Below are 25,571 nucleotides of genomic sequence, written 5' to 3'. Positions count from 1 at the left end.
CTAAGAAGGCATTCTTCCTTTTACAAAAAGATTCACTGAACATTTCCTCATGCACAATATGAGCAGATGTGCACACAGCTTTCGGGAGAACATATTTGTTACTTTCACAACATTGGAAAAAGTTGAGTAGTGTTTTTCTGTTTTCCAACAGTAAGAATTGATATTATGACATAAATTCTTGAATGTTATTTGTTTTTAGGCAAAAAAGTGGCCTTGAAAGCAGACAAGTCATTTATTGTAAACTTTTGTTAAATAGTATCGAGAATGATATCCACTTTTCCTTTTCCCAAAGCCTCTCTCCTTTTAATAAGCTTTTGAAATATGTGTTAAAATGTGCATTTTTTATAGACTATCAATTTAATGTGACCATTTCCATATAAGCTGTAAAAACTACAAAACTGTTATCACAATCAATATGATATCAAGAAACAAAAATGAGATCTAATTATACTTTACTGTAGTCGTATATCCCCTTAATAATATTCATAAGTTACTCGTTACATAATTAAATGCCAGAGGTGTTATCAAAAATACATTTTATGGTCTAATTAACTGATAATAATTATGATTCAATGCTAAATCTCCATGATAATTAGTGAGACATTCGCAGAAAAAGTCTGCTAGTCTGAAAATTATGAAGCTATTCCTCACCTGTTACAGCATGGATGGAGTTCTGCCTGCAAAGAAATGGCCTCAGGTTCTCAGGTTGGATTCAGAAAGAAAAAAATGTGACTTTATATGTTGCTGGAATAAAATATCATTCATTGCTCCTGGATTCCTTTTCTAATTTTTAAATTTTAGTTGTGGTAAAATAATATAAAATTTGCACACAATTGCACTCATCTCACATGCTAGTAAAGTAATGCTCAAAATTCTCCAAGCCAGGCTTCAGCAATATGTAAACCATGAACTTCCAGATGTTCAAGCTGGTTTTAGAAAAGGCAGAGGAACCAGAGATCAAATTGCCAACATCCTCTGGATCATCGAAAAAGCAAGAGAGTACCAGAAAAACATCTATTTCTGCTTCATTGACTATGCCAAAGCCTTTGACTGTGTGGATCACAATAAACTGTGGAAAATTCTGAAAGAGATGGGAATACCAGACCATCTGACCTGTCTCTTGAGAAACCTGTATGCAGGCCAGGAAGCAACAGTTAGAACTGGACATGGAACAACAGACTGGTTCCAAATAGGAAAAGGAATACGTCAAGGCTGTATATTGTCACCCTGCTTATTTAACTTATATGCAGTGTACATCATGAGAAACGCTGGGCTGGAGGAAACACAAGCTGGAATCAAGATTGCCGGGAGAAATATCAATAACCTCAGATATGCAGATGACACCACCCTTATGGCAGAAAGTGAAGAAGAACTAAAGAGCCTCTTGATGAAAGTGAAAGAGGAGAGTGAAAAAGTTGGCTTAAAGCTCAACGTTCAGAAAACTAAGATCATGGCATCTGGTCCCATCACTTCATGGGAAATAGATGGGGAAACAGTGGAAACAGTGTCAGACTTTATTTTTGGGGGCTCCAAAATCACTGCTGATGGTGATTACAGCCATGAAATTAAAAGACGCTTACTCCTTGGAAGGAAGGTTATGGCCAATCTAGATAGATAGCATATTTAGAAGCAGAGACATTACTTTGCCAACAAAAGTCCATCTAGTCAAGGCTATGGTTTTTCCAGTGATCATGTATGGATGTGAGAGTTGGATGGTGAAGAAAGCTGAGCGCCGAAGAATTGATGCTTTTGAACTGTGGTGTTGGAGAAGACTTTTGAGAGTCCCTTGGACTGCAAGGAGATCCAATCAATCCATACTAAAGGAGATCAATCCTGGGTGTTCATTGGAAGGACTGATGTTGAAGCTGAAACTCCAATACTTTGGCCACCTCATGTGAAGTGTTGACTCATTGGAAAAGACCCTAATGCTGGGAAGGATTGGGGGCAGGAGGAGAAGGGGACAACAGAGGATGAGATGGCTGGATGGCATCACCGACTCGATGGACATGGGTTTGGGTAGATTCTGGGAGTTGGTGATGGACAGAGAGGCCTGGCGTGCTGCAATTCATGGGGTCGCAAAGAGTTGAACACGACTGAGCGACTGAACTGAACTGAATATAAAATTTACCATCTTTATTTTTAAATGTACAGTTCAGTAGTGTTGATAATATTCACATTGTTGTGCAACCAATCTCCAGAATTCTTTCACCTTGCAAAACTGAAACTAGACTTATTAAACAATTCTGCATTCTTGCCCACCCTCAGCCTCTGGCAAACTGTTTTACTCTTGTGAATTTGACTACTCTAGGTAGTCTATAGATCCCTCATTTAAGTGAGATCATACAGTATTTGTCTTTTGTGACTAGTTTATTTCACTTAGTATAATGTCCTCAAGGTTTATCCATGTTACATTTCAGAATTTTCTTCCTTTTCAAGGCTGCATAATACTCTATTGTATGTGTATACCACATCTTGTTTATTCATTCTTCTGTGGATAGACACTGAATTGGTTCCTCCTTTGGCTACTATGAATAATGTTGCGGTGAACATGGGTGTACAACTGGACTCTTGAGTTGATATAAAGAGACACATATTCTGGTCCAAAAATCTGACCCTAACTTCAACCTCCAGTTGCCCCAGTTGCATTGGCAATGCATCCCCCTGTGACTGATGAACCAACCTTTTGAGATTGATGTACTTCCTCTCAGGAGGAAAGTTGGAAAAAATTCTAATATTTATTGTACCAGTATGTGTTAGGCTCTATGAAAGGTGCTTTTTACTTTCTATTCCTAATAAACCTTTGAAGTAGATATTAATCTCTCCATTTTGCACATGAGGACCCTGAGGTTAAGAGTTTAACAAATTGCCCCGATTTCAAAGCTGTAACAGGAAAAACAAGTTTTTCCTCTGTCCTCTTATGTAATTGTATTGGGGCCTGCAAATTAAACTAACAAAAGCTTTATTAACAAAAGAAAAGACATATGATTTTTATTAATACTTATATGCACAGGGGTTCCCAGAAAAGAAGTGAAACTCAAAGAAGTGGTTAGTCTGTGGGGCTTGTATAACATTTTAACAAAAGAAAGGCAGTTTAGGCTTCAAGGGATATTAATGTTGGGGAAGTTACTAGGAAATATATGAAGTAACTAATGAAAAATAAGGTTTATTTTCATATAGTCTGTTTATGCACACCTGTCTCGGTGTTGACTTTCCATCTTTAATAATAAGAGGGCCCTTCTCTTCCTGGTAGTAGTAAGAAGGGAAAACTTTCACAAAGGGATATTCACAAAACTTTCACAAAGACATTAATTCGCTTTTAACCAATTAAGAGAGGGCAGAGAACTCTTTCTGCATCTGTTGATTCCCACAATTGCTTTCAACTCAAAAATAGCTCTCAAAATAAATGCCAAAGTGGTATGTTTAGGGGTGGCAACTCTGATCCCCTTCAGTAGTAAACAATGAAATGATATTAAAATCCAAGTCTTTGGGGCTCTATATCCCATGTACTTTCCCAACTACATAGATTAATTAATAGGAACAACTCTTCCCATTTGCAGTCATAGAAACAAAGTACACCATTTGAGGGGGGTCATTCTCCCTGTCAGAAGTTTCTTCATTTTATCTACTCTGCAATTCCCATTCACTCAGTTACCTGCTGCTGTGGGTTCAGCCTTATACTAGATACCAGCAGATAAGATAAGGTTATACCTATAAGAAGCTCACAGCCTCGCTGGGACGAAGTACAAAAGAATCTCAAGGGAGTGAGGAACCACAGACATGTGAGAGTATCAGCGAGGGGACCTGAATTATGATCCAGTGCATGCATCCTCTGCTGGACACTTCGCCTCTCAGTCTCTAAATGAATCTGGATTGAAATTCCTTTGGACCCTAAATTTCTGATATGTCATTACAGACATACAAACAGGTGTATATTACATGTGGCTGAAAGCAACTTTCTTAAGCCCTCAATGTCTTTGTGTCCTCATTTGTAAAATGGAAGGTTGAATATGTGTCTTGCAAGATCTGGAGGAAATTAAAAGCAGTACTTCCAAAATACAGTAAGGAATATACTCTTTGGTACAATAAATGGTAGCTAGAATCACAATAGATCTGCAGGTAGATTAGCAAATCAACAACTTTGCAGAGTAAAGGTAGTGATCTAACAATGTGCTTCAGGTGAGGTTTGGGAACTTTTGTTTCCCCTAGAAACAAAATAATGCTATTAAATATAATTTGGTTCACCATTCTTTTTCCTTTTGTGGGAACTAATGATCCCTCTTCAAATGCCATGTTCCATCTGCAAGGAAAGCATTCAAAGATTTCACAGAATCCCTGTGGGTAGGAAGCGTGACATAGTAGAGTTCTGTGATTCCTCAAACTGGAGTGGACTGCCATTTCCTTCTCCAGGGGATCTTCCCAACCCATGGATTGAACCCGGGTCTCCTGCATTGCAGACAGACGCTTTACCGTCTGAGCCACCAAGGAAGCCCCAAACCCAATTGGTCATCAGATAACCCAGAGTACTTATTAAAAACACAGATTCCTAGCCCAGCTCCCAGAAGGACTCATTCAGTAGGTGAATCTGTGGTAGGTGGCCTTCCAAGCACACCCGGACCTTCAACCCCTTTTACATCTGGCTTCCACTGCATGCCAGGGTCCAGCCATACTTTCAAGAGTAGTTTTCTGCATAAATCCACTTCTGGGTATATACCCCAAAAGAAATGAAATCAGTCACTCAAACAGGTGAATATCCATGTTCACAGCAGCATTATTCACAATAGCCAAAAGGGGCAAGCAACTCAAGTGTCTCTCAGCAGAGGAATGAATGAACAAAATGTGGTCAGTACATACAATAGAGTATTATTCACCCTTAATAAAGAAAGGACAGGGCTTCTCTGGTGGTTCAGGGGTTAAGAATCTGCATGCCCACACCTATGGACAACTTATCTTCGACAAGGCAAGAATATACAATGGAGAAAAGACAATCTCTTTAACAAGTGGTGCTGGGAAAACTGGTCAACCACTTGTAAAAGACTGAAACTACAACACTTTCTAACACCATACACAAAAATAAACTCAAAATGGATTAAAGATCTAAATGTAAGACCGGAAACTATAAAACTCCTAGAGGAAAACATAAGAAAAACTCTCTCTGACATAAATCACAGCAGGATCCTCTATGACCCACTTCCCAGAATATTGGAAATAAAAGCAAAAATAAACAAATGGGACCTAATTAAACTTAAAAGCTTTTGCACAACAAAGGAAACTAGAAGCAAGGTGAAAAGACAGCCTTCAGAATGGGAGAAAATAATAACAAACGAAGCAACTGACAATTAATCTCAAAAATATACAAGCAACTCCTGCAGCTGAATTCCAGAAAAATAAATGACCCAATCAAAAAATGGGCCAAAGAACTAAACAGACATTTCTCCAAAGAAGACATACAGATGGCTAACAAACACATGAAAAGATGCTCAACATCACTCATTATTAGAGAAATGCAAATCAAAACCACAATGAGGTACCATTTCACACCTGTCAGAATGGCTGCTATCCAAAAGTCTACAAGCAATAAATGCTGGAGAGGGTGTGGAGAAAAGGAACCCTCTTACACTGTTGGTGGGAATGCAAACTAGTACAACCACTATGGAGAACAGTGTGGAGATTCCTTAAAAAACTAGAAATAGCACTGCCATATGACCCAGCAATCCCACTGCTGGGCATACAGACTGAGGAAACCAGAATTGAAAGAGACACGTGTATCCCAATGTTCATTGCAGCACTGTTTATAATAGCCAGGACATGGAAGCAACCTAGATGTCCATCAGCAGACGAATGGATAAGGAAGCTGTGGTACATATACACAATGGAATATTACTCAGCCATTAAAAAGAATACATTTGAATCAGTTCTATTGAGATGGATGAAACTGGAGCTCATTAAACAGAGTGAAGTAAGCCAGAAAGAAAAACACCAATACAGTATACTAATGCATATATATTGAATTTGAAAGATGGTAACGATAACCCTATATGCGAGACAGAAAAAAAGACACAGCTGCATAGAACAGTCTTATGGACTCTGTGGGAGAAAGTGAGGGTGGGATGTTCTGAGAGAATAGCATTGAAACATGTATATTATCATATGTGAAACAGAACACCAGTCCAGGTTCGATGCATGAGACAAGTGCCCAGGGCTGGTGCAATGGGATGACCCAGAGGGATGGGATGGGGAGGGAGGTGGGGGGAGGTTTCAGGATGGGGAACACATGTAAACCCATGGCTGATTCATGACAATGTATGGCAAAAACTACTAAAATATTGTAAAGTAATTAGCACCCAACTAAAATAAATAAATTAATTAAAAAAAAAAAGAATCTGCATGCCCAAAGAGTAACATGGAAACTTACATTACCATATGTAAAATAGATAGCCAATGGGAATTTGCTGTATGACTCAGGGAACTCAAATTGTGTCTCTGTAACAACCTACGTGGGTGGGATGGGATGGAAGGTGGGAGGCAGGTTCGAGAGTGAGGGGACATATGTATACCTATGGCTGATTCATGATGATGCTTGACAGAAACCAACACAATTCTATAAAGCAATTATCCCTTGATTAAAAAAATAAATAAATTTAAAATTTAAAAAGAAAGATTCTGCCTGTCAGTGCAGGGAACACGGGTTTGATCCCTGGTCTGGGAAGATCCCATATGTCGAGGAGCAACTAAGCTCCTATGCCACAACCACAGAAGCCCTCACACCTAGAGTCTGTGCTCCTCAACAAGAGAAGCCACTGCAAGGAGAAGCCCACACACGGCAACAAAGACCCACCACAGCCAAAATAAAATAAACAAATAAGCTTTGAGAAAAAAAGAAAGGACATTGTGATATGTGTTATAACGTGGATGAAACTTGAGGACTTTATGCAAAGTGAAATAAGCCAGTCGCAGAAGGACAAATATTGCATAATTACACTCAGACAAGGTATCTAGTCAAACTCACAGGAACAGAAGGTAGAAGGGTGATGGTAGATGCCTGAGGCTGGGAGGAGGAACAATGAAGAGTTACCGTTTAATGGGTATGGAGTTTCAGGTGGGGAAGGTGAAAACACTCTGGAGTTGAATGGTGGTGACCGCTGTACAACAGTGTGAATGCACTTAATGCCACAAACTGTACACCTGAAAAATGGTTAAGATGATAAATTTTATTCATTTAAAATTTTTTTCTTTTTTAATGTGGATCATTTTGAAAAAAGATTGAGTTTGTTACAATGTTGCTTCAGTTTTATGGGTTTTTTTCTTTTTTTGGCTATGAGGCATGTGAATCTTAGCTCCCCAACAAGGGATTAAACCCACATCCCCTGCATTGCAAGGCAAAGTCTCAGCCACTGGACTGCCAGTGAAGTCCCAAGATGGTAAATTTTCTGTTCTATCTCAGTTCAGTTCAGTCACTCAGTTGTATCCGACTCTTTTCAACCCCATGGACTGCAGCACGCCAGGCGTCCCTGTCTTTCATCATCTCCGGAGCTTGCTCAAACTCATGTCCATCGAGTCGGTGATGCCATCCAACCATCTCGTCCTCTGTCGTCCCCTTCTACTCCTGCCTTCAATCTTTCCCAGCATCAGGGTCTTTTCCAATGAGTCAGCTCTTTTTGCATCAGGTGGCCAAAGTATTGGAGCTTCAGCTTCAGCATCAGTCCTTCCAATGAATATTCAGGACTGATTTCCTTTAGGATGGACTGGTTGGATCTCCTTGCAGTGCAAGACAGTCTCAAGAGTCTTCTCCAGCATCACAGTTCAAAAGCACCAATTCTTCATCATTCAGCTTTCTTTACAGCTCAATTCTCACAACCATTCTATCTATTTTACTACAAAATAAATAAATAAATAAACTAGAGTGGTAGGGGAAAAAAAGGTTTCTGGCTAGGGGAAAGGAGAGATTTATTCTGAGGATTCCATAAACTAGGTGGCTTTCTAAGCACTGAGGAGATGGTTAATTTTCTCAAAGAACACATGTACCTTCTAGAAAGAGAGGAACTGGACTATTTGAATGAATCAGACCTACAGTGAAAAAACTCCTCCTCCATAGCAGCCTGTGGAGTCAGAAAAGGGAGCCATCAACTCCTCCAGGGAAGGCTAGACACATTTGACTTATGTATTTATTTTTGGCTTTGTTGGGTCTTCGCTGCTGCGTGGATTTTTTCTCTCATTGTGGCAAGTGGGTGTGAGCATGCTCAATTGTCTCCAGCTCTTTGCAACCCACTGAGGGAAGTTGAAGTCATCTCAGGAATATAGCACAGATGCTAATTCTCTTCCGAAGGTCTGACTCTGCTCTTACTCGCCTCCTGCCCAGTGCTTTCAGAACCAACACTGCGTCCTCCCCTGCTCCAGCCGCTACCCCATCTTCTCCGCTTCCAGGTGCTTCATCTCCTGTCCTGACATCCTAGCTTGATCTTCCTGAGCACCAGTTGATTGACACTTTACAGAGGGCTGAGAAATTCTTCGTCGGTCAGAGTTTAGGTCTTTTAGGAAAGTCTTCTCTTATACCTATATTCTGTGGCTCTTTTTTGTCTTACTTTGCTTTTTTATTATCATCCACTTAATCTATTGTAGAAATATATAAAAGCAGATAATAAAAAAACATATCTCCTCCAGCTATGCTGATTTTGGTCATCCTGTACATTATATCTTTTGTAATGTTGAGTAACTTGTCATGTGCCTATCAGTCATTTGTATATCTTCTTTTGATAAATGTTTATTCAGTTTCTTAGTTCATATGATAGCTTGATTATTTGCTGTTTTCGTGTATTTTTGTTGAGCATTACAGGTTTTGTATTTATCTTATAGCTGGATGTTTATACTTTTTGATCACATCCATCCTCCCAACAATTCTCTGCCTCTGGTAACCACAGCATGATGCATGATTTTTGTTTGCTATGAGTTTATTCTGCTTTTTTATTTCACAAATGTGATCATACAATTAAAAAAATGAAAAATAAAAATCACCTATAGAAGGTTGGATGGCATCACTGACTCAAGGGACACGAGTTGGAGCAAACTCCGAGAGACAGTGAAGGACAGGGAAGCTTGGCAGGCTGCAGTCCATGGGGTTGCAGAGAGTTGGACATGACTTAGCAACTGAACAACAACAATAATCCCATCATCTACCTCCAGAAATACTAACTTAGTCTGCATTGCCAGCTTTAATCTGTTTTATCTTGGGTGATGACGCCTCTAGATGTTTGTGAAACGAGATTCCAACATTCACCATCCCCCGTACACATGTCCAGTTCTCATCCTCGGGTTTTCTAAAAGGCAGGATCCCTAGAAGGGCAAAAAGCAGAGTCAACTGCTATGAGGGGCCAGGAGCCTGAAAGTGAGGACGAGGCAAGAAAAAAGCCATTTCCTGCAGTCCCTATGCTTCAAAGCCCACTCCCCTCCCCACCTCTCATATCCATCCCTCCAAACACAATGCTCTGAAATCCCAGCCCTTTGGATTACATCCACCCTGCCAGGAATCAGGCACCATGCCATCCCAGCAGACGGGCTAGAGAATAGGTAGTCAATGTTGATTTCCTGGGACAAATAGGAGCATCAAGTGTGGATGCTGAAAACAGAATTTCTAGGTGAGAATTTATCCTTCAACACTCAAATCAAGACAGGCACAGTCAGAATTCTAGCTGAGGGACAAATTCATTCTGACCCCAGAGGAACAGCTGTCAAGTCTTGGGGAAAAAAAAAACCACTTCTGTTGAGAGGGGAGGGCAGCAGTGAGGCCAAGGGGCTCTCTGGTGGGTTCCCCTTGCATTCTGCAGGATCCATCTTCAAGCCAAAGCAAGCTTGCTCGGCCCAGGCGGCGTCTGGTTAAACAGCCATTAGAATGCAGAGCTGCACTTGCAGGCTCTCCAGATACATAGAGTCCATAACATTTGGGCTGCAGCCTTAACTCATTATTTGCTATGAAAGTTTATGCAGCCACAAAATTAAATGAGAAAAGCACATTAGGAAGGGTTTGAAACCTACTTAACTCATGCTTAACAACAGCAAAATAGCACAGTGTAGCTGTCAGCTTAGCAGTTCTCCTTCCCAATTTAAATCATGGCTAGACCTTCTGGGAAGTTCCAAGCAAACAAGAGCCTCTTACACATGCTAGGTCTGCCCCCAGTGGCCCGGGACCACTCCCCACTTCACAGAGGTAAGCCAGCCCTGTCTGTAGCAATGCCCTCTTACAGGATGTTGTTGGGGCCTCTGCTCCTGTGCCCACTTTGCAAAAGTCTCAAACTGCTTTCTACAGGCTCCGTGGGGTCATTTTAAACAGGGTCTGAAAATTCCCATTCAGCCACAGATTATGCCTTTCAATAAAACATTTTCCTTTACTAAATCTTGGGTCAGCAAAATATGGCCCCCATGTCAAATCCAGCCTCCTATCTATTTTTTTCTCCTATCTTTTTACTGCACTATAATTGCTTTACAATGTTGTTAGTTTCTGCTGTACAACAAAGCGAATCAGCCATAGGGAGGGGATATGGCTGGACGTGCCTCTCACCCCACCCCCCAGCCCAGCCATCTAGGTTATCACAAAGCACCAAGCTGAGCTTCCTGTACTTTACGGCAGCTTCCCACTAGCTATCTATTCTACGCATGGTACTATATATATGTCAACCTATATAGCTACATTTTAATATACACACTCTCGGGGGCTTACTTTTACCTTTCTAAAATAAACCAGAAATTTTAAAATAACAATAACAGGCAGAAGTCAAATGAAAACCCCATCCTTTATTTCTTTGAGGCATAATAAATATCAGAGGAAAGCCACATTGTAGAGTTATCTACTAATAGATAAAGTCACTGAAGCTGAGGAAGTAATAAGATAGCATTTATTGAGCAACTATTATATGAAGTAGTACGACAAGCAGTATCAGGGCATTTTGAGGAGTTAGTTCCAGCAGCAAAACAAAGGCTAGTTTGGAGGCAGACAGATCAGCCAAGAGGTTACTATTAATATAAGCATTGGGGCAACGGTAGCAGGACCAGAAAGGAGGGGAGACATAAGTCCTCTGGTCAAACAAGAAAATGCAAAACCTGGGAATCAGAGAAATTGGCAAAAAAAGAAAAAAAAAAAGACAAAGATGTTTCCAGACTGAAGAAGTCAGAGGTGAGGCCTTTTATCCAAGAGTCAGTGAGGACACAGGAGGTGAGGGCAGAAGATGGAGAGAGAACAGACGCTACTGAGAAAACGCAGACTTGTACGGTTTGAGAAGCTGCCAGAACCTTCATGGGGACCCAGGAGGCGAGGAGGATGAAAATTCAAGTGTGAATCTCATTAGCAGGGACAGAGCTAGTGATGTAGACTCAGGAGTCATCAGTATAGATGGGGAAAGAACATGGAGGATGACCTTGTTTCAAGAGTTGATGAGGCACAGGAACCAACGGAGCACAGTGAGGGAAAGGGCGAGAAAGAACCAGGAGAGCCTAGTGCTGAGGAAGGAAGAGGAGGGGCGAGTCTCCAGGGGCCACAGCACTGACAAGACCAAGGTCAAGCCTGACCAATACTTCTGAGACACCCCACCCTGAAACCAGGCCAGGAGAGCAAAAGCCATACTGCAGAGCTGGAAGCCAGCAGACTGAAGAAGTAGACTCCAGCCTGGAAGAGAGGGAGCCGGAATTAATGGAATAGACATTGGAGACATGAAGGTCTTTATTGGCCAACTTCGAGCTTTTTCCTCCACTGATTTCGCTGTTTTTGATTTTGATGTGCTCGAGTACTTGGGTCTTATCGCCTTATTTCTGCATTCACTCTCCTTCCTGACACTTGAGTTTGCCTAATCTGGTCTCCAGGTAACTGCACCCCATAGAATTCAACTGCATTAAGGATTAAATAGGATTTTTGTGAGCAAGCCTCAGCACAACTATTTGTAATAACCACTATAAAGGAAGCTCAACTATTCAGGATGCGGTCTGCCTCAGCTTCTGTTCATAGAGGCTTAATTTATGTCTTTTCTGAGCCTCATGCCCTAGAGAAGGAAAAGGATTTCAGTTAAAAGACTTGTGTACAAGCAAAAATAGTTTTTAATTTCCTGGTAAATTAACCTATAAGTATAATCATATCTTGGATTTCTCTTTCTCTCTTTCTCACACACACACAGTAGACATTAAAGAAAGTTATATGAGAGTTGTTCTGGCTCTGGGATCATCATTATATGTCTTAATAATATGGTTTTCAAAACATTTTTGTGTTGGCTCTGTAGCCAATTTTAACTGTAAAGATGATAAGTAGTTACTGCTATATTACAAATAAAACTTAACACCTGTCTCTGTCTAACCTGCTGCAGTTTATTATTATTGTTGTTGTTATAAGAAAAGGAAAAAGTAACCCTATAGGTATAACCCTTCACAGAAGAAAAATATCATGCTGGCAACTCATTATTTCAGGTTGTTATTATGTTAGATGATAGCTTCTAGGTGTAAGGCATACTTCTACAATGATCACATTAAGGCAGAACTTCATTAATAATAGATGAGCTCTGATTATATCCATTCCTGATGTTAGTTTAATAACCTGTGGCATTTTTGCAACAAAAAATAATCATTTGAACCTTTTTTGCTTTTTTTTAAAAAAGTTATCCTTGCCATCTCTTGGTCCCAAGCTGTAGAAAACAGGCTGCTTTTGAATCAAGGAATAGTCCTTGATAGGAGTCTTTCTAGTGCCTTTTACTAGTAAGAATTGACATTTCAAAGAATAGTAAGAATAATAGACTGAATTTCTGGTCTTTTAGAGATCTAGGGAGAAAGGACTTGATCATTTTTCATTGTTGTATGTCATGATTTGAGTTTTTTAATAGAACACATCAGCTTCTGCATTTACACCAGACTCAAATGCCTTGTATTTCCTGCCAGTACATTTGATCCAGTACAGCTATGATCTGGAAGGCTTGAACAGATATTCTGTATAAAGAATAGCTTGTATAAAATAGCTTGTTATTTTACATTATCGGAAACTTTATTGTTGTTTTTCCCGCTTTTTGTTCAGTTCATCACCTCTTACACATAAAAGCCCCATGTGTTGGGCTTAATAATGGCCTCTCATAAAAAGATCTCCATATACAGCAAAAAGAACTTTGCAGAGATGAACAAAAATCTTGAGATGGGAGATTGTGCTGAATTATTCAGTTATATCTGTAATTACAAGGGTCCTTACAGGACAACAAAGGAAGAGACTGGTGTGATGTGCTTTGAAAGTGAAGGAAGGATTTACTTCACTTAGTATGATAATCTCTAGGTCCATCCATGTTGCTGCAAATGGCATTGCTTCATTCTTTTTTATGAAGGAATAAAGAACCCACCTGCCAATGCAGAAGACATAAGAGATACGGATTTGATATCTGGGTCAGGAAGATCCCCTGGAGGGGGGCATGCCACCTATTCCAGTATTCTTGCCTGGAGAATCCCATGGACAGAGGAGCCTGGCAGGCTACAATCTATAGGATCATTAAGAGTTGGACATGACCGAAGCTACTTAGCACACATACAAACAATATTTCATTGTATATATAGCAGACAAGGACAAATATCATATCACTTATAAGTGGAATCGAAAAAAAAAAAATGATACAAGTGTAGTAGAGTCACAGACTTTGAAAACAAACTTATGATTACCAAAGGGAAAGGTGAGGGAAGGGATAAATTAGGAGTTTAGAATTAACATATACATTCCTCAATGGCTCAAGCAGTAAAGAATCTGCCTGCAATGCAGGAGAAATAGGAGACCCAAGTTCAATCCCTGGTTCAGGAAGATCCCTGGAGACAAAGAAATGGCAACCCACTTCAGTATTCTTACCTGGAAAATCCATGGATGGAGGAGCCTGGCAAGCTACAGTCCATAGGGTCACAAAGAGTCAGACACAACTGAGAAACTGAGTACGCATGCATATATAAAACAGATAATCAACAAGGACCTACTGTATAGCACAGGGAACTCTACTCAATATTTTCTAATGACCTATAGGAGAAAAGAATCTGAAAAAGAATGGATACATGTATATGTATAACTGAATCACTTTGCTGCATACCTGAAACTAACACAATACTGTAAATCAACTATAAAATAAAAATTAAATTAAAAATAGAATAAGTAAAAAATAAAAATACTTTATTACTTTAAAAAAAAAGTGAAAGGAGGAGGCACAAAGCAAGGAATTTGGGCAGGCACCAGAAGCTGAGAAAGGCAAAGAAACAAATTCTACCTTCACAGCCCTAAAAGAGCCAACCCTGCCCACATCCTCATTTCAGACCATAAGATTCACTGCAGATTCCTGACCTCCAAAACTGCGAGAGAATAAATTTGTGTTGGTTAAGCCACTAAATACACAGTAATTTGTTACAGTAGCAATTGGAAACTAATACACACCACATCCGCTTTCCTTTCAAAAGAACAAGAAAGAAGGGTAGATTTTAGGGAGCAGAGGAAAAGGAAATAGGGATTCAATAGATATTACTATAACCCATATGATCTGGAACAAAAGAAGATGTGCTTTTGTAAGTCATAATTTTCCTATTGAAATATAATGGATTGGGAGGGGAGTTTGGGAGAGAATGGATACACATATATGTAGGGATAAGTCCCTTCCCTGTTCACCTGAAACTATCACAACATTGTTTGTTAATCAGCTCTACTCCAATACAAAATAAAAAGTTAAAAAAAAAAAATACTGATTTGTAACACAGGGAACTGTGTTCAATATTCTGTGATAAGTCATAATGAAAAAGTATATATATACACACACACACATATGAATCACTTTTTATACAGGAGAGAGTAACACAACATTGTAAATCAAACAAACTTGAATAAAATACATTTTTTAAAAAAAGAAATAAAATGCTTGCCTATATAGAAAGTTGAAAGGTGCAGGACAAAGAAAGAAAAATAAACAGCCATTTTGAACATTCTATTTTTTCCTCCTACTCTCTTTTGTACATTTATTTTTATATACTTGAGCTTATACTATCAGAGTATTGGAAATAACCGTAGAAAACAGGTCTTTGTCACCCATTTTTGCAGATAAGGAAACTGAGGACCAGAGACATGAAAGTCATTTTGCCCAGTTATTCCATGCATGAAGGACAGAGCCTGGATTCCAACCCAGATCTCTCTTAATAGTAAACAAATTTAGGAGATGGGGATAAAACTATGGAGGGTAATGTCCATCCATTTTGATGGAGGCTAAGTTCCACTCTTACTCAAGGAAGTCCCAAGTTTCCTGAAAGTTTGAGAAGGGGGTGCTGATGTGACTTTCCAGTAGCACCATCTCCCTTTATCCTAAACTGACTCTCCTAATAGGCTAATGAGACCAGGAAGACATTAGGTAGATGTAATTGATATTGAGAATGAGATGTATAAATTAAAATCCCCTTTCAAACCAGCATCTAAACTGCTCTATCCATAGAGCTGAAGGGAGATTTTTTAAAAATTTTTTTGCATTTTGGAATCCTCCAGAAAAAAAGGCTTTCACATCCATGGATTCTGTTCATTGTGCTACCAATAACTACACGACTCTATTTTCTTCCACTTATGTGTATTTGCTTTGTCTTTTCAAAGAAAACTTAGGAAAGGAGAAAGAAAATGAAGAAAGGAAGGGAAGCAGAGGAAGGAAGGGAGAGAGGGAGGAAAAGAGACAGACAGACAAAGAAAGAAAGTCAAGCTTTTTGCAATGTGAAAAGCTGATTAACATGTTCTCACAATTTTACATTTTGGTTGCATCCATAGGCTCATTTTTAAAAATTATTATCCACTAAACATTTCTGTTTATGTCAAACAATTGGGAATTGCTTGCATTTAACAGTTTAATGTCTCATGCAGTCAGTGATGTAGAGAAATTAATGTAAATGAAAATAAATAATAAATGAAAAGAAATTAATGTAAATGAAAATTAATGTAAATTGAAAATAAATATTATGCCCAGTAGAAAAGCACCCCAGCCTGTATCCCTCATCCAATTCACTGCCTGAGCCAGAGTGCAGAACTTCTAAAGCAGTGTAATTTCCTCATTCGAAAGGTGCAAAATGCACTGTTTACAATAGCCAGGACATGGAAGCAACCTAGATGTCCATCAGCAGATGAATGGATAAGGAAGCTGTGGTACATATACACAATGGAATATTACTCAGCCATTAAAAAAAATACATTTGAACCGGTTCTACTGAGATGGATGAAACTGGAGCCCATTATACAGAGTGAAGTAAGCCAGAAAGAAAAACAACAATACAGTATACTAATGCATATATATGGAATCTGAAAGATGGTAACGATAACCCTATATGCGGGACAGAATGAGAGACACAGATGCATGGAACAATTTTATGGACTCTGAGGGAGAAGGTGAGGGTGGGCCGTTCTGGGAGAATGGCATTGAGACATGTGTATTGTCATATGTGAAACAGAGCACCATTCCATGTTCGATGCATGTGACAAGGGCTCGGGGCCGGGGCAGTGGGATGATCCAGAGGGATGGGAGGGGGAGGGAGGAGGGTGGGGGGTTCGGGAAGGGGAACACATGTAAACCCATGGCTGATTCTTGTCAATGTATGGCAAAAACTATTACAATATTGTAAAGTAATTAGCCCCCAAGTAAAATAAATAAATTTATAAAAAATAAATAAATAAATAAATAAAATCAAAAAAAAAAAAAAAAGAAAGGTGCAAAATACAGCCTCCACTAATGGTCAATTTGAAAGATGTTTCATCTGGGGACAGTGTCTGCACCTCAGGAAGTACTGGGGAAGCTGCTGTCCTCTATATGGGTTCTGGCTGGGACATTCATCCTGAAGGCAATTTGAAGAAAGAGACAATAGGCAATAAAGCTAAATCATTCCAGAGATATCAGAGGGCTGTCCTCTGCGCCTGGGCGGTGGAGCTGGGCTGTAGCCCAGGCTTTTCTATCTACTCAGAGTACAATTCTCCCTTCTTCAAGGTCATTCCCCCTCATAAAAGGGAAAGGGAAATGGGGCTGGAACTGAGATGAGATCTCTGACCCCTTTTACACAGAAAGTCTGCAGCCACTGTGCTGCTCACATTTCCCTCTTTATGCATGTACCTATTCTTCCTAGACTGAAGGCCTAACTGCTCCAGGTCATCTGATTACCTGGTTACAATGCGTGAGGATTCACTGTTGCTTATGTTAGGACCCGTACTCCAAGAAGATGATGATGGTGGTGATGATGGCATGATGACAAGGATAGAAGCTAGACTTGGTTTATCACTTACCATGCACCATTTTAAAAGCCATATACATATATATATATATATATATATATATAACTTTTTCTTATTTAATACTCCAATCAATCCTAGGAGGCAGACACTAATGCCATTGTCACCTTCTACATGAAGAAGCTGAGACACAGAGAGGCTAAATAACTTACCTGACACAGCAGCAGCTGGTAAGCGGAGGAACTAGAAACCTAGCTGACTGTCTCCAGAGTCTTCAGCCAGTAACTCTTCTGCCTCTTTTACATTTATAGTTGTTAACCCTCACAGCAACCCCTAGGCCAGATAACATTATCTGTGGTTTATAGATGAGGAAACTTGGCTCCACCCAACTCACTCAGCTTCTCACATTTATTTATAATTCTATAGGGCACTGGTTTGCAAACATTTTTCTTCTGCTGAAGTCTTCCAAGAAGGGAAAATGTATCGGAGGCTCAAAGCCAAACAAAATTTTTCAGTTTGGAGTGAGCAGTCACTCTGTACATTCCCACTTGCTGCAGGGGAACAAAATCATCTTTGTTCCTTATATACTACTTATCATAATTCCCAATCATTTGATGTCATTGTCTTATACTTATTCATTGTCTATCTGCATAATTAGTCTGTAAGTTCTATGAGGTCAGGAACTTAGTCTAGCTCACTCACCTTTGTATGTCTAGCACCTAGCAAGGCTCCAGACATAAAGTAAGCTATCAGCCGGTATTTGTTGAAATGTGCCAGTTACTAATACTTTTCCCTCAATCCCATTATGGAGCAAATCAAGATAAAACAGAACTTCCAAAAACTAGAGAGTGGAGGGAAATGTTAAATGAGGTTCTCTATTGATTGAGATTTTAGTTCACTTCTATCGCTATAAATCACTTTGCAGGGCAAGATTGCCCCTGAGGGCTTCCCGAGTGGCTCAGATGGTAAAGGTAAAGAATCCACCTGCCAATGCAGGAGACATAAGTTCGATCACTGAGTCAGGAAGATCGCCGGAGAAGTAAATGGCCTCCCACTCCAGTATTCTTGCCTGGAGAGTTCCATGGACAGAGAAGCCTGGTGGGCTGCCGTCCATGGGGTCACAAAAATTCAGACAAGATTGAACACACATGCATGCGTGCTGCTACTGTGGGGAAGGTATGGTGACTTAGGCCATAGACACAGGCTCCAGTCACTCAGCACAATGGTGCAGGACAACGGATGAGAGGATGAACCCAACAAGCATCTTGGAAGATCAGCAACCACACTGATGCACAGAGAGGTTATCTTCTTTAATTCTCAAAAGTGATCCAGAGCCTACTGGTAAATTCCCAAGAGAAACTGAAGTAGAATTTGCTGAAACATGTCGATGTTTCAAAGGTTTCTATCAGGAAGGTCTGCTAAAAAAATTAAAGAAATCATGAAAGTAATGTCAGTAAATTTGGCTGGATCAAATAAATACATAAAGTATTCACAAATAAAGTTAAAAGGACTTTAGAAAAGTCCTATTTTTAGCAAGTAGGACAAACGCTATCAAATGGTCACCCAAATTAACAGGAAAAACTCTCAGTAGACAATTCTGCAATGGGACTAAACACAGTTCTCTAGAGAATTCCAGTGAAACTAATTCTCCACTAAATGACTAATAAACATAAAGCTGTTTAATTTCACTGGAAAGTAAAAGAACTGTGACTTAAAAAAAACCAGGCAATGCCAATTTTTAAAAGTTAGATTTACTGAAGTATAATTTACATACAGTAAAATTCATCCTTTTCAAGAATATAGTTCAGTGAGTTTTGACAAATATACACAGTCATGAATCCATGATCAAAATCATATGATAGAGTATTTCCATCATCCCAAAAAGTTCCCTTGGACCCCTTTCCTGTCAATCCCTTCCCTTATCTTCAGACACTGATCTAATTTTTTCCCTATAGTTCTTTGTTTTCATTTAATTTACATCATATAAATAGAATAATGAAGTTAAGTAGCCTTTAGAGCCTGGTTTAATGTCTTTTTTTAGTCTATCAAATCAGTAAAGATGTAACAGGTAATATTAATGGTCGTGAGTGTGCTCCAGCATAACTAGTATGTGAATTAACTGCTATTACCATTCTCGGGTACAAGCTAGCAATATGTACTAAGACTCTAAAAATATTAATACACTTTGACCACTAATTCAATTTGTGCCAATGCCTACACCAAACTTATTGTCAAAGATGTGCACAAAAACTTATATATGCCCAAAGATGTTCATTACAGTGTTTTTTCACTATGGTAAAAAAAATTATAAACATCCTAAATTTTCAATATGAAGGGAATGTGTAAGTAAATTTATATACCAAACATATTTATCTATACACTCGTTAAAAGTATGTTTTTGGTCAACCACTTGTAAAAGAATGAAACTAGAACACTTCCTAACACCACACACAAAAATAAACTCAAAATGGATTAAAGATCTAAACGTAAGGCCAGAAACTATAAAACTCCTAGAGGAAAACATAGGCAAAACACTCTCCGACATAAATCACAGCAGGATCCTCCATGACCCACCTCCCAGAATATTGGAAATAAAAGCAAAAATAAACAAATGGGACCTAATTAAACTTAAAAGCTTTTGCACAACAAAGGAAACTAGAAGCAAGGAGAAAAGACAGCCTTCAGAATGGGAGAAAATAATAGCAAACGAAGCAACAGACAAACAATTAATCTCAAAAATATACAAGCAACTTCTGCAGCTGAATTCCAGAAAAATAAACGACCCAATCAAAAAATGGGCCAAAGAACTAAACAGACATTTATCCAAAGAAGATATACAGATGGCTAACAAACACATGAAAAGATGCTCAACATCACTCTTTATTAGAGAAATGCAAATCAAAACCACAATGAGGTATCATTTCACACCAGTCAGAATGGCTGCTATCCAAAAGTCTACAAGCAATAAATAATGGAGAGGGTGTGGAGAAAAGGGAACCCTCTTACACTGTTGGTGGGAATGCAAACTAGTACAACCACTATGGAGAACAGTGTGGAGATTCCTTAAAAAACTGGGAATAGAACTGCCATATGACCCAGCAATCCCACTGCTGGGCATATACACCGAGGAAACCAGAATTGAAAGAGACGCGTGTACCGCAATGTTCATCGCAGCACTGTTTGCAATAGCCAGGACATGGAAGCAACCTAGATGTCCATCAGCAGACGAATGGATAAGGAAGCTGTGGCACATATACACAATGGAATATTACTCAGCCATTAAAAAAAATACATTTGAATTGGTTCTACTGAGATGGGTGAAACTGGAGCCCATTATACAGAGTGAAGTAAGCCAGAAAGAAAAACATCAATACAGTATACTAATGCATATATATGGAATTTGAAAGATGGTAATGATAACCCTATATGCGAGACAGAATAAGAGACACAGATGCATGGAACAGTTTTATGGACTCTGAGGGAGAAGGTGAGGGTGGGACGTTCTGGGAGAATAGCACTGAAACATGTATATTATCATATGTGAAACAGAACACCATTCCATGTTTGATGCATAAGACAAGGGCTCAGGGCCGGGGCAATGGGATGGCCCAGAGGGATGGGATGGGGAGGGAGGTGGGTGGGGGGTCCAGGAAGGGGAACACATGTAGACCCATGGCTGATTCATGTTAATGTATGGCAAAAACTATTACAATATTGTAAAGTAATTAGCTCCCAACTAAAATAAATAAATTTATTAAAAAAAAAAAGATCAATCTTCAAAAATCAATAGCTTATCTCTACATCAGCTGTAACCAAGTAGAACATTCAATAAAAAAGATGCTTTCACAACAATGACAACAACAACAACAAAAAAAGTATGTTTTTGATGACATGGAAAATAATATGACCCTGGAATAGTATTAAAGCAATATACAAAATTGTATATATATTATGATATCAGAGAAAAATGTACAGAGAAGAGACTAGAAGGAAAATTATTGTCTCCAAGTGATATATGACTGTAAAAAGTATATGTTCTTTTGTGTTATCCTAATTTTCTTCAATGTACTTCTATTGTTTTTATAATTAGACAAATACCTTATAAGAGATATAAAGCCCTGTTTTCTATCTAATCTGAATCACTTTTGCTCTACTCTAAACTCTTAGGAAGATTCAAATCAACTGGTTGACTACACCTTTAACCAAGATTTATTAAGCACATTCCCAGGTAGCTCAGTGGTAAAGAACTCATCTGCCAGTGCAGGAGTTGCAAGAGACACGGGTTTGATCCCTGGGTCAGGAAGATCCCCTGGAGGAGGAAATGGCAACTCACTCCAGTATTCTTGCCTGGAAAATCCCATGGACAGAGGAGCCTGGTGGGCTACAGTCCATGGAGTCAAAAAAAGTTGGACACGCCTGGGTTACTGAGCACACACACAGGCCCCAAGTAGTCTGTTAGGGGCTCAGACTACAAAGAAGTACACTCTACCCTTATCTCAAAGGAACATTAGGTCAATATGCAAACACGTAATACTGATTAATTCTAATAACTTATTTTGTATGTTTTCTTATGCTAGATACGAACCATTTTTCATATATTACCTCATTTCTTCATCTGTAAAATGGAGATAATACTCAGATGGTTATGAAGAGTCACCATTAAAGCATATAGCCAATTCCTGACATAAAGTAAGTCAACAGATGTTTGTTCTCCTCTAAAAGGTGTTATGACAGAGGCAAGAACCAAATAAACTAAGAGCTAATAATATACTAGGAGCACAATTTGACAGAGGAAAGAGAGGTCAAAGATACTTGTGCTTTACTTGACAATGATCAGCATTTTGCAGGTGGTCAAGCAAGGGAAGGGTCATTCTAGGCAGAGAGGCCAGTGTATATTTTCATCTCTTTGAAGATGACTTTTCTGGCACTTGTAAGAAAACAGTTCCCTGTGCAATATAGTCACAGGAGTCCCTTAAAAGAAACCTTGCATGCTTGCATTAGACTGTCACCAGTGTTATGACACCCCTGATAAATCTCGACATTCCTTTTATAACTCGATTCTACAAGAGAGAGAGACAATTTCATCCCATGCATTGGAAATTCCCCTTTTATCAGCCTTTCTACACAGAGCAGAACCTTGATATAAACTCACCAGGAAGCCCGCAAGCCACTAGGTAAATGGAAACATCACACAAACCTTTGGAGGCAGCAAAACAGTAATGTCAATTTTGCCAACAAGGAGGAGTTTTCTCACTATCTTTTCTTCTTTAACCCTTTTCATGTCCTTTGCACTATCTACGAGGAGCTCTTCAAGTACATAAATAACACAAAACTTCTAGCCATCTCAGTGATCTTCCAGAAGAGGAAAAAAAGGGGAGAAATTTTTCTTTTAGGTACAACTGTCCTTGTTTTGCTTTACAAAGATTAGTCATTAGTTCAGTGGTGTGACTGAGTACATTGCTGGCTTGAGCAGCATAAAGTGAACACATAAGTTTAATGAAGACAGGTAGCAAATATCCATGTTAGTTATCAACCATACCAAAGAGAGAGCTGAAAAGAAATGCCACATCAAGGGAAAAAGAGGCACAATGCACGTCAACATCATTCAGTTAGAAATTAGGCCCATGTCACTGCTTTTGGCAGGAGGTGGAAATTTCAATATATGTATTCAATATTAGATAACCCTCAAGGTTTCTGAACTTTTCCTCAAGAATCCCAGTTATTTCAGCAATAATTTCCAAACACCACTGCTTCTGCTAACACTTTGGCCCCAATTTAAGGAAACACTCCTGTTTGGTTTAGAACCTAACTCTTGCTCATCTTCACATTTTTCTCTACTTGCTTATTTATAAACTGTATGTTGTCACCCTGCTTATTTAACTTATATGCAGAGTACATCATGAGAAATGCCGGGCTGGATGAAGCACAAGCTGGGATCAAGACTGCCAGGAGAAATATCAATAACCTCAGATACGCAGATGACAGCACCCTTATGGCAGAAAGCAAAGAAAACTAAAGAACCTCTTGATGAAAGTGAAAGAGGAGAGTGAAAAAGTAGGCTTAAAACTCAACATTCAGAAAACTAAGATCATGGCATCTGGTCCCATCACTTCATGGCAAATAGATGGAGAAGCAATGGAAAGAGTGAGAGACTTTATTTTGGGGGGCTCCAAAATCACTGCAGATGGTGACTGCAGCCATGAAATTAAAAGACGCTTGCTCCTTGGATGGAAAGCTGTGATCAACCTAGACAGCATATTAAAAAGCAGAGACATTACTTTGCCAACAAAGGTCCATCTAGTCAAAGCTATAGTTTTTCCAGTAGTCATGCATGGATGTGAGAGGTGGACTATAAAGAAAGCTGAGCACTGAAGAATTGATGCTTTTGAACTGTGGTGTTGGAAAAGACTCTTGAGAGTCCCTTGGACTGCAAGGAGATCCAACCAGTCTATCCTAAAGGAGATCAGCCCTGAGTGTTCATTGGAAGGACTGATGCTGAAGCCACCTGATATGAAGAACTGACTCACTAGAAAAGACCCTGATGCTGGGAAAGATTGAAGGCGGGAAGAGAAGGGGATGACAGAGGATGAGATGGTTGGATGGCATCACTGACTCGATGGACATGAGTTTGAGTAAGCTCCAGGAGTTGGTGATGGACAGGGAAGCCTGGCATGCTGTAGTCCATGGGGTCACAAAGAGTTGGACATGACTGAGCAGTTGAACTGAACTGAACTGAGAGAAATTTAAAGGAATGAAACAGAAACTCAAGGTCAAGGAGTGCCTTCAAGGCAGACCATGCAAGGTCACTAAGATCTTTTTCCAAGATGCCTCCACAGAATGATATTCACTATCTTGAAAGTGGACCATGGTTCCTAGTAAGATAGTGACAAAAACTAAATTTTGTCAGGACCCTGAGAATGAATCCATACTATATTAAGCTAAAGAATACAAGTGTATTTTTTCATAAACAGAAATTAGTATCAAAGGGAATACATGGAGTCTATTTAACTGTTGTCTGATTCTGTTCACAAATCTCTATGAAAAGCCATTAGAATGTACTTAAAAACAAGCAATAGAAATCCATCTCAAATTGGGTTAAACAATGAAGATAATTTATTCACTCATATAAATCAAAAGGTCTGAAGCTGGAAGTACTGCAGGTAAGGCTTGATCCAGCAAGGTTATCACCAAGAATTAAACTTTTTTCAATATATAGGCTCATTTTTGATCATACTGGCACCTTCCTAGGACTTCTCCTTCCAATGGCTCTCAGCAGCAAGAAGATGATATGCACTTTTCTATTCAACTTCAGTAAAAGAATGATGACGTCTTTTTGCCCAACCATCAAATAAAGGTCCTAAACTTTACTTTGAATGGAATAAATTGGACAAGTACCTGTCCATGAACTAGTCACTATAGGTAGAGGATTGGTTTAGGTCTAGATCAGTTTTTTTCCCCAAATCAATTACTATGGCCAAGAATGTGGCTTTGTGAAAATAGGTTTACAGCCAATCTCTAGAGCTAAGAGATGGCCAATCTACAGTACAATCTACACAGTGTTAACAGGGTGGGGTAAATGCTTGGGAGACAGTTTCATGATACTACTATAGAAAGACATACTGTGATCAGATGGTTGCTTTGTAAACCTGGGATCAGAAGAAATTCAGAAATACACGTTTAATCAGTTCAGTTCAGCCACTCAGTTGTGTCCAACTCTTTGCGGCCCCATGGACTGCAGCACGCCAGGCTTCCCTGTCCATCACCAACTCCCAGAGCTTGCTCAAACTCATGTCCATTGAGTCAGTAATGCCATCCAACCATCTCATCCTCTGTTCTTTTTCAAGGAGTCAGTTCTTCATATCAGGTGGCCAAAGTATTGGAGTTTCACCTTTAGCATCAGTCCTTCCAATGAATATTCAGGACTTATTACTTCAGGATGGACTGGTTGGATCTCCTTGCAGTCCAAGGGACTCTCAAGAGTCTTCTCCAACACCACAGTGCAAAAGCATCAATTCTTCAGCGCTCAGCTTTCTTTATAGTCAAACTCTCACATCCATATATGACTACTGGAAAAACTATAGCTTTGACTAGATGGACTTTTGTTGGCAAAGTAATGTCTCTGCTTTTTAATATGCTGTCTAGGTTGATCACAGCTTTCCATCCAAGGAGCAAGCGTCTTTTAATTTCATGGCTGCAGTCGCCATCTGCAGCGATTTTGGAGCCCCCCAAAAATAAAGTCTCTCACTCTTTCCATTGCTTCTCCATCTATTTGCCATGAAGTGATGGGACCAGATGCCATGATCTTAGTTTTCTGAATGTTGAGTTTTAAGCCTACTTTTTCACTCTCCTCTTTCAC

Source organism: Giraffa tippelskirchi, chromosome 1 (assembly GCF_054371585.1).
Source record: "Giraffa tippelskirchi isolate mGirTip1 chromosome 1, T2T-mGirTip1v1.2.pri, whole genome shotgun sequence".
In the NCBI taxonomy this organism is placed as follows: Eukaryota; Metazoa; Chordata; class Mammalia; order Artiodactyla; family Giraffidae; genus Giraffa; species Giraffa tippelskirchi.
Note: the sequence above shows the minus strand (reverse complement) of the source record.